Source organism: Otolemur garnettii, unplaced genomic scaffold, assembly GCF_000181295.1.
Source record: "Otolemur garnettii isolate 467f Iridium unplaced genomic scaffold, OtoGar3 scaffold00001, whole genome shotgun sequence".
Lineage (NCBI taxonomy): Eukaryota > Metazoa > Chordata > Mammalia > Primates > Galagidae > Otolemur > Otolemur garnettii.
In genome coordinates, this window is record NW_003852396.1 from 14,899,864 (window position 1) to 14,914,189 (window position 14,326).

General features: G+C 43.5%; 1 protein-coding gene across 1 annotated transcript in view; it reads left to right on the forward strand.

Moving 5' to 3' along the window:
- The window catches only part of RAB38 (RAB38, member RAS oncogene family), a 63,739-nt gene that overhangs the window by 22,025 nt on the left and 27,388 nt on the right, over positions 1 to 14,326 (forward strand). The gene's annotated exons all lie outside the window — the stretch shown is intronic.

Here is a 14,326-nt window from a genome sequence, read left to right on the forward strand (position 1 = left end):
AAATATTAAATACTTGTGGAGCAGGGGAATTGTGCTGGTTGTTTGGGATTCAGGTGTGAATAAGGTAGATGTTGTCCCTGTACTTACGGAGTTCACATTTAGGCCTTATTGTCAACATTTGTGTACATCATTAGAGAGCGGTTTGACAATGATGGCCAGCATTCAAATAGGCTGTGGAGGAGCGTTTACGGGTTTTATGCTGCAGAGTGGAATGGTCCAATTTGCCTTGGAGCTGTGGGAAGATAGATGGAGGGTGGCAAACCCTGACACAGAGTGGCATGACAGTTACCGTGTCCTATGAGAAAACAGCAAGCACTTTAACTAGAATAGTGACTGCAAGATTAAGCAGCTGCTTGTACTGGGAGATGACGGAGAAGTAGAAAAGGGTGGTGATGCCACTTCCCCTGTGTTCCAGCCATTCACGGGTGGCCCCAAGGCCTGCCTTCTCCCGTTCTGTCGTTAAGGGGCCCTTGTGTTCGGAAAGTTGTTATTCCTCTGTTTCTGGGGTACCTGTCTCCCTTCTGAGGCCTCAGGGCACCAGTATGCTTTAATCCTTCTTTCCTTTTAAAATCCTTTCTTTCCCCTATTTTTTAGGATTCTTCCTTTGGTTCAGGGTATAGTCCCCGACATTTTCTGTTTATTTGCTATCATTGAACCTTTTGGTTTATCTCTTTGTTGTTAAGGGAAGTAGGTAGTGCAAAACACATATCACCAAGTTACAGAGATTTAACAAATATAACTTTTTAAAATAGTCATATTCTCTCTCCCTCTTTTTTTTTTTTTATTATTCTCTTTCTTGAAGGTTAGCCTGACTTAAAAAAATTCCAAAAGGTAGGTGAATTCACCTAGTCTCCTTTGCCCCTTAGTCTCACACCCAATCTCACTCCACAGCTCCCAGCATGTTCCTTCAAATTCCTTTCTTTCAAGCAGAGTCACTCTCCAGCCAGAAGTCTCCAGGCACAGGGGAGAAAGAATGATTTTGTTGAGCTCCTTTCCTGGGTTGGTTATGTTACATCATAAGGGCAAACTAGACTGAACAGCCCATGTTTATATTGAGAGGAGAGACTTCGGCTGTTCATTCATTTATTCAACAAGTATTATCGCTACTTATTATGTGCCAGGCAGATGTTCTAGGCTCTGGGAATGGCAGGAGTTTACAAAGCAGACTCCTGCCTTCACGGATACCACCACCAACAAAAGACAAGTAAATCATGCAGTGTGACAGTGATTAAGTGTTAACAAAAGTAAAAAAGACAAGAAGAGACCTTGGAATTTGTGGAGAGAGTTGAAACTGCTTGTGAGTTAAAGAACCTTTTGAATCTTTTTTTCCACTTCACTCTGACGGTTCTTGCTCAACTCTTACAGCGTCAAACTGCCTGGTTAACCACATGTCCACCAGTGTGAGGCCTGCTTGACTCACCATACATGATACTGGTTTTCTAATCTTCCAAATCCCTGCAAGTGTGAATTTTGAAGAGAATCTTTGAATAGTTTGGGGGAGGAGGAGTGTGGAATTTCACAGTCTAGTATAAGGAAGACAGCACAAGGCCTTACTGTAACAGGTGAAAGCCACATTCAACATCTCTTCTCCCTCCAAACTCGCTGCTGCTGGGGTTGTCCTGAAAGTCTTTATGCAAATGACTTGCCCAGGGATAGGTCAGTATTCAAGTCAACACCTAGTAGCTCAGAGACAATACTGTGGCACTGACAAGCTGAAGTGTCAACCTGTCCCAAATTGTCCTTTTTAAAGATCACAGTTAAAGCTCTGCTAGCTTTCTGAGTATAGTATTACAACATTTGCAAGAATGAGGCTGGGATCAAACTGCCTGAAGTTGAAATGGCAGCATTTGGGGACAGCTACCAATTCATTCATTGATTATACTAGGGATCAGATAACATTTCCCATAGAGAACGTTCTTTTAGAAAATGAATCTACTAACAATTAGTCTTCTTGAGTGACATCATAGTCTGGTGATAAACATCTAGTTTCCTCTCTTTCTATCCCTGAAACTTCTAACCCGCCAAAAGCCACACTTCTGGCCTTGTCCCCACAGACCCATTCTGCAGAAATCTTTCAGACGTCACCACCTTGGCCATCTCTGCACCTGAAACTCACAGGGAGTTAGGGCAGTTGGTCATTGAAACTGGCCTCTTTCTTATAGTTGACCCCCTGCTGAGGGAAATTTGCTCTCTTCCTTGTCAATCTTTTAAAACAACTGTACCTGAGTATGGCCTTGCCTAGTGTTGTCGCTGAACAATCACGGCAGCCACTGGCTGGCTGGTGAATAAGAGAGGAAAAAGTAAACGCCTGCTGATCTCTGATTTCTCATACCATCTCACTCAATATTAAAAAACTCAAGGGAAGGAAAGAAACACAGTCTTTCCTAAATCAAGTGTTTTTAATTTTTGCCTTTTGCATTTTTTTCCCTTTCTCAATCATGTTTCCTTTAATTCCACTGTGGATTCCTGAGGTGATGTATAATCGGGGTGGTTTACGTCCGCTCTCAGGATAATTACTAATGCACAGGTCTCTACGGAAGCTTTGAGACAGACCGTGTTATGATCCATTATTTCCCTTGGAGGATACACAGTCCGTAGCATCTTTTCTGATTCACCGTGTGAGGTTCAACTTGCTTGGCTTGGTGGTGGTACTGGGAAGGCTTCGTTTATTTCCTGATTTTTGTGAATCTCAAAACTTTCCCCATTTCTAGTTTGTAATTTAAATTTATCATAGTCACCCTTATATATCAGGAGCTCAATTCATTTTATTCTCTATCTCATACCTTAGGTCTAGTAATGAATATTTTGTGTATTCCTGTGCCCATCACCAGTCTTTATAATACAGGTTGATAAATTTATCACTCTGGGAGGATGATTGTCCTGTTCTGCTCTTGTTAGTGCATCTCCGAAGGGTGGAGTCCTGTTTTCTGGGCCTGTCTCAGTGGCTGACCAGGCCTTGCTACTTGCTGACCAATTTACCTGGTGGTGCATTATTGGTGCCCCTTGCCTGAATCTCCACTAGGTACTGCTTTTGGATTCACTATCTAATAACACCCACCCACCTTCTAGAACTGTTGAGAGCATTAAGAGATAATGTACACGAAGTCTTCACGTGTGTTATATCTGATTTTACACCCTCCCCCTCCCACACATTCTCCACCCACCCTACTATCGATAGGCACAGCCTGTCCTCTGCTGGTGTGTCTCCCTGCCTGTACCTGCCCGACGCCGGCAAGAGCTGCGCTCCGGGGAGGGGGCTGTTCCCCTATCTTAGCCCTTCCCAGTCTGCTCTATCCTGCTCTTATCATTCAGTGGTTCAGGTGTGGCTGAGTTCAGTAACAGGACCCCACAGAAATGCCAGTGCGGGAGAATAGGGCAGAGCAAGCAGTGTCTGCGCAGTAGCAGGACCCAAAGTTAAATTCATCAAAAGAATCCGCAGGGGCTCCTGCTGGTCCTCCTTCCACCTCAGCCCTGCCCTGGACGGATTTCCTACAGTGACTCTGGGGGCCCATCTTCTCTCCCGGAATATTCTAAGAATGGTGGGTACTCTGGGTAGAAGCTTTCTTATGTAAAATTCTACTCAATTTTGGTTTCCCCCAAAGCTAAAAGTAAAAAGCAAAATGTCAATATGTCCTTCTGCTGAGAAAAGACATGTACCCAACCCACAAGGCTTGGCTCTAAGGTGGCATAAAGTTTTTGGGGGAAGAAGTGGATTTTTTTTCTTTTTTTTTTGAGACAGAGTCTCACTATATCACCCTACTGTGGTGTCATAGCTCACAGCAACCTCCAACTCTTATTTATTTATTCATTTATTTTATAGAGACAGAGTCTCACTTTATCGTCCTCAGTAGATTGCTGCACGTCACAGCTCACAGTAACCTTCAGCTTTTGGGCTTAGGCGATTCTCTTGCCGCAGCCTCCCAAGTAGCTGGGACTACAGGTGCTCGCCACAACGCCTGGCTAAGGAAGTAGATATTTTTCATGTTGTTTGCTTTGCAACAACTGTTAAAAGCATTTGCTATGTTGGGAGAATTTCTAGCACGGGGAGGCCATTTCCTCAGGGCGGACCCATAACTTTCTTCTGCTTCCTTTGCACCAGGCACAGGCAGATGATCGAGAGTCCACCATTCATACTGATTTCAAAGTGAGCAGCTAGAGGAAAAAGGCACAGGTCAGAATCCACTTTTCTGGGAGGAGTAGAGGCAGAATAGGCTCCCAGCTTTGGGAGACAGCAGGGGTACAGGGTCCTATGCTTGACACAGAAACAGAATTACTGCTTGCCCAAGAAATAATTACATTCAAGTTGAGATCCTGGGAGCGGTGGAGATCACAGGACTGGGTGCTCAGTGGTGGCTGGAAGCATTTTCCTCATCAAACCTGTTTTATGTAGGATTTGAATTTCTTTCTGGCAGCTTAGGCTGAGGCATGTTCCTCTAGACTCCTGAATAATTCTACAAGCTACCCAACATCCCTTGAATAAATCTTTTCATATATATTTAAGCAGCCAGCATCAGCTTCTATATCTTGTCACTATGAACCTGGATTAATAATATACATGGTCAAATAAATTTAAGAAAACCAAATTAAACAACTATTCTCCTTCCTACAAAACGCTTTTAGAACTTTGACATTCTAATGCCCATACTGAATATCTAGTAATAACAATGGCTATGTTTCATGCTATATGCTATGTGTTAGCTGTGTGTGAAAATTTGTACGTGCATGAACTAATTCAATTCTTAGCATGACCCTACAGAGAAGACATTATTATTGTTACTATTTTAAAGGGAAAAAAAAGTTGAGGCTTAGGTAACTTCCCTAAAGATATGTGTTCCTATCTGATTTCTTTGATTCTGATATACACCTTCTTTTCCATTATATTGTTAACATTTCAAATTCAAGATGTACTTTATAATTAGTGTAGATTTCTAAAATGATGGTGAATCTTATAAATCATCTTTTTAAAAATTCTCTCCTCCAGAAAGCAACCCTGTACCAGGCAGCATTTCCTCAGTGGTTTTGGTCATGTAGAACATGTAACAGAATAAGGAACACATTTAACAAATGCTCACCTGGAATTATTTTGTGAAGACAAAGTTTTCTGTGTTTTGTTAAATTTAGTGAGCTCTACTTATTGTTATTTTTAATTGCTCTGGATGTTGAAATATATAGCAGTCCAAAAGTGCCTAGTTTTCTAGAAAATGCTTATAGAATACCATCAGACTTCATTTCTTTTTAGATTTCCAGAAATTTGCAGTTAGAAAACATGATGCATTTATGCCAAACTGGAAATGCATAGATAATTGCACTTGGGCATGGGGGGATAGTTACACTAATTCATTTTTTGTGGATTAAGTATAGGAAATTGTTTTTAAAATCATTTTATTTTCAAGTTGGGTAGTAGAACATCTCTGATTATTCCCATTTTTCAAATGCCCAACTATGAAAAACTTTTTGACAGTCATGTATTCATTGATTGACATAGTTGGTATTGAATGACATTTGTTTTTGGATCCATGCTATGAATCATGTGTATTAAGTCCTTTCTGTGTTAAGAGATAGATACTTGTTCTTCTTTTTTCTTTTTTCCTGGTCAGAATTCTCTGTGGAAAATAGAAATTCCAGATATTAAGTATTTATCTCCAAAGAATTGTGATGGGCTTATGGGATGCACCTCACCAATGTAATTGGCCACATCATATTTAACCCTTTCTTTTTAGCTGATCTGATTAGAGCAGGTTGTGTTTAGGTATGTAAAATGCAAGACTCAATCTGACATCTAAAACCAGAGCAAAGTTCAGAATGATGGCTGTGTTTAATAGTCATGATCATTTCAAATAATGACCACCAGTCATCGCTTCTGGCAGATTCTTGATGCCTTACATGAAAAATGAAAATTGTTTCCTGAAGTCAAGAATAGCTTAAGCAGAAGAGCCTCAGATTCAAGCTAGTCATCTGCTTAATGATCAGTATAAATTAATAACATTTTATTTTTAATCTTTAGTTAATTAGTTCTCTGGAGGATCTCTAGGTCTATACTTATAATTTGTTAGATAAGCTAAGATCCAACTAACTATACCTAAGGTATTACAGGAGACAAGACATCATCATGGCGTGGTGTTTAGGAGGCAAAGCGTTGCAATGTCACTCTGTCCTGCATGGCTCACAGTTACGCTAATTAGAGCTGAGATCCTTCCTGTTCCATGCTTAGATAATCTTAAGAACCTATCTTTAGACCTTGTTCCTAGTACTTGATACTAAATGCTGTTAAAAACTCAGGCTGCTCAAGAGATGACTTTGAGACTGTCATTGCCTAATTCAAGAATCTTTTGTGGGTTCCACTTTCTACTGATTAAAATTTAGACACCTTAGAACAAGTGCCAGCAAACAATGGCTTCTGGGCCAAATCTGGTTGGCCCTGTGTATTATAAATCTTTGTTGGAACACAGCCATGCTCATTGGTTTACATGTTATCAATGGCTTTTTTTTTATTCATTACAAAAACTACAGAGTGGAGCAGTTGTACTAGAAGCCTTAGGACCCGCAGAGCTTCAACTATTTATCATCTTTTCTTTATTCTTCAAAGTTTGCCACTGATATTCAGAGTAAGCATAGTTTCTCTTTAGTCAGGCACTGTCCTGGTGGCTTTATGTGCATTAGCTTATCCTGCAAACAAAATTGCAAGGTAGGCATTACTAATTTTCTTATTTATAGATGAGGTTATTAAAGTTTGAATTAGAGAGAATAATGCTAGCTAAAGAGCTCATAGTTGGTACCTCATAGAATTGGGATTTCAAGCTGAATGTGCTAACAGTACCACTTAGCCACCCAAACGCCACATTACATTATCTTGTAACCTTTTCCAGTCTGACCTTATATAATAATTATTTATTGAGCAATTGATAGAGCAATTGGTAGAGCAGGGAGGGATGGGAGTGGATAGATGAGTAAAATGTGGTCCTGATCACTAGGAGCTTAAAGTCTAATAACAGAAATGCAGATGTGTAAATAGGTTTTCCAGGAAATGTGTCAAGATGGAGCGAGTCCCCTGGAACTGTTGAGGTGGTGTAACAAGGAGGACCTTATTTTACCCGTACTTTTCCTCTGGCCATTGCCAGACACCTTTTTCTCATCTCTGCAATATTTTCCATGCCATTTCCTCATTAGGGAATGTATAAAGCTGTTGACATTGTTTGTATTTAGTTTTGTCCAACAAAGTACAGCTCTAGGTGTGAGAGAGGAAAGTAGAAAAATCTCTCGCTTAGCAGTCAGAAGCCTTCAGAAATACAACAGGAATCCCTGATTCTGATACTCTACCCCAACAAAGAATTCTTGTTTTAGTTAAGTAGAACTTTTTGTTGAGGAATCTCCTAACTCACTTTTCTAAAGACTCCTTTGGAGAGGACGTAAGCAATTCACGGCACTATGGGCTGGCCATGCCATGTAGCATGGGGGCCATGCATGGCTGAGCATCATTGTCTAGGAATAGGAACCCCTTGAAATTCTGTGTGCAACTTTTTTAATGCCTGTGTGTGTTTTTTAAAGACCAATTATTATTACATACTGAAAATTTTCTAGGTATTCTATGATTATTATCACTAATTCCTTTTTTAAATTTCAGAATGTTAGGGGTTAAATATGCTTTGTTTACATACTTCGTTTTTGCACAGATTGAGTCAAAGTTATACACATAAGTGTGCCCTTCACCAAGACAGTGTGCCCTGGGCCTACTAGGTATGAATTGACCCATCAATTCTCCTCTCCCCTCCAGTTTGCTTTTCATTGAGATTGACTTCCGTATATGTACTTAAGTGTTGATCCATTAGTTCTAATTTGGTAATGAGTACATGTGTTTGTTTCTCCATTCTTAAAAGAGTGTTTTCTAGTTCTCTCCAGATTGCCCAAAAGATTTTAGATCACCATTTTAAATGGCTGAGTAGTATTCCCTAATACTCCTTCATTTTATTACTCCATTCATGTACTGGGAGCACCTGGTTTGTTTCCACATCTTTGCAAGTGTGAATTGTGCTACCACTAATTCTTAGAACAACTCTATGAATCATTATCCCCATTTTTCATGGAGACAAGGAGTCTCAGCATGATTAAGGGACTTGCTCAAAGCCTGGTCAAAGCTGACATTTTCCACAGTCCTCCAAATGCCCCTTCACGCTATTCTGTGCTTCTTCTTAGGGTCAGATGTCCTGGTGACCCTAGGACCTTGGTGCAGCTGAAAAAAAGCCCAATTCTCTGAGGTGAAGGATGTACTCATTCAGAGAATTATCTACACTCTGTCCTCATCTCTCTAGGCAAAGAATATCCATCAGAAGAAAGGGCTGAGCTGACCCATATGGGCTGGCCACACATATACATATGTCCTAGATGGTACCAGGCATGTGGGTGGGAGAGATGAAACCCCTTGAAGAAATCTGTAGAGGCTGTATGAGGCATGAGGGTAGGATGGGAACAGAGACATGTACAATCTGTAGAATTTCCAAAGACAGAGACGGGAGGGGGAAGGCAGACCCAACAGCATGTGAAAAGGCACAGAGGTGAGAAATAACAGAGAGTGCTAAAATGCTGAAGTGCAGTGAGGCTCAGGTCTAAGTGGGTGTGAACAAAGAAGGCAAAACTCTGCAGTGTACAAACCATGTCTCTTAGCACAAACCCCAGAGGCTAAGAATTCTCAATTGACTATTGAAGCCTCTAACCAAAGACTCAACATTTTCTTCGTAATTGTACAAAAATCAAAGGACAACTCTACTTGATTTTATTTAGAAGGAAAATACCAGCTAAATAACTCTTATTCAATTAGATCTTTTACTTTAAAAATCTGGAAAATTCTAATATAAAACATGCATCTGGAGTTTTCTTAACATCAACACTATTGCACTTTGGGCCATAGAGGGGAGGGGGAGGCTGTGTTATGTGTATTTTAGGGTATTCAGCAGCATGCCTGGCGTCCACCCACTTGAAATCACTGGCATCCCATCCTGAAATCAGTTGTGACAATCAAATCTATCTCCAGACATTGACAGATGTCCTCTGTTGGGAGAGGCAAAATCACCCCCTCACTGAGACTACCATTAAATAATATTGAAAATAATCATCATAAATGTATGTCTCATAGTTAGTTGAGTCTGAGTGTTTTCTGCGGGGGTGGGGAGGGGTTGGGAGTTGGTAAGGGGCAGAGTGAGGTCTGTCTTGATCCTCTCTGAGAACAAAGAATCCTTGTAGGCCTGTTCTCATGCGTCTCTGGAAGGAAGAATGCATCTAAAATTTAAGGTGGCACCTTATCTTTGCACCTGGACCTCTATCGCTAGCCTTGACTTCTTTCCCAAACTTCAAAATTCTATGTTCTTCTAAATCTCTGTCTGAACACCACCCAGAGAACTCCACAAACTCAGTATGTCTGAAGCTGAATTCAATAGCTCTTCTAAAAACAAAGTCATCTGATTGGAGACCTGACATCCACACAGACTCTCAAGCCAGACACCATGGAACCAGGTTAGCCATGCTTCAGAAACCCCCATACTGAGACTCTTCTCTGCTTCTTTGAACCAATCTCTCCTCTTGCCCTCCATTTATCCCTTGTTTACACTGAGCTGCATCAAGTTGCCCATTCACACCTGGTATTCCTTCTACTGGGAACACGTGTCCTACCTTTATGTATCTGTCCTGCACTCTTCCTTCAGAGCTCAGTTTGAGCTTCAACTGTTTCTGACTCACCAGGAGCCTCTCCCATTCCTTTCCATGTTGTGTTAAAATTGTTTCTTTATGGACCTGCCCCCAGTGCTGCACTGTAAGTCCTCTGGGTCGCGACTCAGCACAGTGGTTGGTACACAGAGAGGATCCCTTGGTCAGCATTTATTGGATGGAAAAACATTGTTTGCTACATTGCCTTTCAAGGACTCTTTTGGAAGATTCTCTTACTGCATTATTCTTTCTCTTGCCCTTTGTGGAGCATGTTTTTCCTTAGAGAACTGTGTAGAAGCAGAAAAATTAATTTACTGCTATAGTTCCCAGAAGGACTCCCCATCACGTAACTCCTTTCATCCAGAAAGCTCTTTAGACACTTGGCACAGCAGGGAGACTGTACTGCTCTGCAGTGTGTGTGTGGGGGAGTAGACAAGAAAAACAAAGGCGAGGGAAGCAGCCCCTAATGCTTTGCCTTAGGCCCTAGACTGGCAACTGCAAATTTTTTGCTTGGTAATGCCCATAAAAGTCTAACTTTAGTCTGTGCATCTAATTACCCAATTATTACTTCTTTGCACTTGAGGACCAGAAGATAACAATTTTCCCTTCACTGAAATTCTCATAATCTTGTTTTACATGTGTCTCTCATTTATCTCAGCTACTATTATTTGAGCCACACACAGTGGCTATCATATTTCTCTTTGTTTCTAATAGAGAAACAGAATTCCAGGTTAGCTTGTCATTGATTTTTGTTGGTGAAATCAGGCCCACGCTTCAGATCTGGTCCAGTGCTCTGTCCAAAGACAATGAGTCTTGGGCAGGTTGTACATCAAGGTCACCTGGAGAACTTGTTAAAATTGCAAATGTGTTGGTGCCATTCTTAGAGAAGTCCGCAGGGGCTAAGAATATGTTTTTGGAAATCGCTCCTTTGCTGATGCTGACTTGCACCCTGGTGAAGATGCACTGTGACTGACGTGGTTCATGCTTGTATTCATTCCTTGTGTCCCTACTATGTATTCAGGTACCTACTTTGCTAAGCACTGGGACACTAATCATAAATGGCACAGTTTCTTCCTGTTAGAAACTTCTTAATCTCCTAGAAGAAATTCATATAAACAAATAATTACAAAGTACAATGAAGTTCTATACAAGCCTCCTGAAGAGCTATAGGAGGATTGGAAGAAAAAGCTCTTGCCCTCACCTGCAAGCAAAGCATCTTTCTTGATGTTTGATCTGCATTGCCAAGAGAGGCCTCCCCAAAGAAGCCTGAAATCCACTGACAAAACCTGGATACTGCACAGTAGGGCATGAAAAACCCACCTTTAGAAAGCCCTGGTTGTCTTTTTCTTTCTTTCTTTCTCTCTTTCTTTCTTTCTTTCTTTCTTTCTTTTTTTAGGCAGAGTTTCACTTTATTCCCCTCGGTAGAGTGCCATGGAGTCACAGAGCTCACAGCAACCTCCAACTCCTGAGCTTAAGTGATTCTCTTGCCTCAGCCTCCCGAGTAGCTAGGACTATAGGCGCCCGCCACAATGCCCAGCTATTTTTTGGTTGCAGTTTGGCCGGAGCTGGGTTTGAACCCGCCACCCTCGGTATATCGGGCTGGTGCTCTACTCACTGAGCCACAGGTGCCGCCCTTTCTTTCTTTCTTTTTTTTTTCAGAAAGCAAAAACATAGATTCTGTCTTTATTCTAAGGTATCTAAACAAGAATATGTTGCTGGGGGCGGAGCCAAGATGGCGAACTGCAGCCAGCTTTTTACAGAAGGTCTCCTCCAGAAGGAGGCTTAAAGGACAGAAGTTTAGCAAGTTAGCTGATGGTTTGGAGCAGAGCCAAGAGAGAAGATTGAAGAGTGCACTTCAACCTTCCTGAGGCGAGCTGTGACCTCAAAAATACAACCAAAAGGTACAAAATCCACCACCAAGCGAACGGGAGTCCCCTCCCCCACAACAAAGCCTCACAGTTTACTCCATGCAAACAAGCGAGCAGAGTTCAAACTTCTTCCCACTCTATCCCACTGGAGAGACCCCCTAAAAACTAGACCTCCTACCCCCGCTGGCATGCCACGGCACCCTCTGGCCAGGCATAAAACTGTAAAACTGTATAAAACTGTATATATTCCCCACCTACAACACTGAATTCCGAGTAGTCCCCAACCACTCACTTGGAGGTCTGGAGGTTTGTTACCTATGGAATCCAGATTCTTTGGCATCTCCTTGGGAGAGCTGGACGGGGGAAAGGGCTGGTGCTGTTCTGTGCCGACTGTGGTACAGGTGTGAGGAGAGGAAGGTCGGCTCAGGGAATGCCAATACAGCAACAGTGGCATCCTGAGCTGCAAACTGACACCATTCCAGCCCCGTCTCTGGGCAAACAGAGGTTTGGGACAGCAGCCACAGGTAAAATGCAGAGAACTTTCATAAGTGAAGCATCAACCCTCAGGGTATAATCCCCCTCAGACAAAGGCAGTGGGCGGGCAGAGGCTAGAATTGACACCTGTGTGTAAATTGCTATTTGTCTGCTGCCCAGAGCTGACTGCAAGGACTTGCAGAGAAATCTAGCTGGACAGACGCCTAATTTAAAAAACACAAGCCCCCCCCTGCCGAACTCAGATTTCTGGCTGATTTTGCCAGTTGTAAATCCCGGGAGCAGTGGCCTACTGGAGTGAATAGGGCCACAGACCAGGGGGATTATGAGTGACTGGGTGCAAGGTGGGGAAGGAGGTATTAACCTTCCCAGACTAACCCATTTGCTGGGTGGGTCCCTTCGCCCTCACGGAGCACTGGAGCAAGTTATATCTGAGCTGCAAGCAGACCCCTCTTATCTAGCTCCCAGAGACATTTGAACTCTTCCACCTGAAATGGGTGCTGACTGGGACAACTGATTTGGACCCCTTAAACCTGGCAGACCACCCAAGGACTATTCAAAGGGGCACCACAGGTGTATGGTTGAGGGAAGGTTTGAACTATATAAAACTGTATATATTCCCCACCTGCAACATTGAACCCCAAGGAGTCCCCACCCACTCAATTCGAGATTTGGAGGTTTGGAGTCCAGATTCTTGGGCATCTCCTTGAGAGAAGTGGAGGGGGAAAGGGCTGGTGCTGTTCTGTGCTGACTGTGGCACAGACATGAGGAGAACAAACAGAAGTTTAGGACAGCAGCCACAGGTAAAACGCAGAGAACTTTCATAAGTAAAGCACCATCCCTCAGGGTGTAATCCCCCTCAGACAAAGGCAGTGGGTGGGCAAGGCTAGAATTGACACCTGAGTGTAAATTGCTATTTGTCTGCTGCCCAGAGCTGACTGCAAGGACTTGCAGAGAAACCTAGCTGGACAGAAGCCTAATTTAAAAATGCAGGGCCCCCCTACTGAACTCAGATTCCTGGCTGATTTTGCCAGTCATAAATCCCAGGAGCAGTGGCTTACTGGAGTGAATAGGACCACAGACCTGAGGGATTATGAGTGACTGGGTGCAAGGTGGGGAAGGAGGTATTAACTTTCCCAGACTAACCCATTTGCTGGGTGGGTCCCTTTGCCCTCACAGAGCAGGGCGGGCCCAAAACTGCTTGCTAGAGTCGCATGCCTCACGGGCGGCAGAGGTGATCCCAGCCCCAGGCTCTGGCTCTGGGGAGGCCAAGAATTGCTTGCTAGTGCCACGGGCATCCTGTGGCCAGTGGCAGAGGAGTCCTCCATTCCAGGTAGACCCAAAACAGCATGCTAGAGATGCGTATACCCCACAGGGGCCAGGGGAGGAGTTCCCCACTCCAGCCACCCAAGCTGGGTGGGCCTAGAACTGCTTGCTAAAGCCACGTGCACCCTGCAGGAGATGGTGGAGGGGTCTACCACTCTGGGCAGGCCCAGAACTGTTTGCTAGAGCCACGTATGTCCCACAGACGGAAGTGGGGGAGTTCCCCGCTCCGGGCTCCCGCAATGAGAGGGCACAGATTGGCTTGCTAGTGCCTTATGCGTCCAAGGGGCAACGGTCAAGGAGTCCTCTGCTCCCCACCCAGCTACTCTGGTTGGGCTGAATTAGGACTGATCTGGTTGCTCGCATACCCTGCACTACTGCTGTCATTCCCCCACCTCATGGCTGCTCCAGGGTGCTGAACTAGGACTGATCTAGCTACTACAGTTCCCTTGTTCCACCAGTTGCCCTGGAGGAGCTGAACTAGGACTGATCTGGCTGCTGCTGGTCTCCTGCCCCCCTTCCTCCCCGTCGCCCCAGCAGGCTGAACGAGGTCTAATCCAGCCATGCACACTACCGTGCAGCTGCTACCATTCTACTGCACCCCAGTTGCCCCAGCACCCGAGAACTGGGAGAAGACAACAGACACACTCAGCCTGTCTCCTTGGGCAACCAAAAGAAGCCACCAACTGAACGTTTCTGATAAGGCCTCCAAACAAGGTAAACTCAGCATGAGGTGGAACCAGTGGAAAAACTCTGGCAACTTGAATAACCAGAGTAGATCAACACCTCCAAGGGAAAATGGGGCAGACACAATTGAAGACCTCATGCACAAGCAAATGTCTGTGATGTCAGAAATCGAGTTCAGAATATGGATAGCAAATAAGATTAACAGAATGGAAGAAAAGAAGGAATTAGGAGCTCAAGAAATTATTCAAAAGATATCTCAAGAA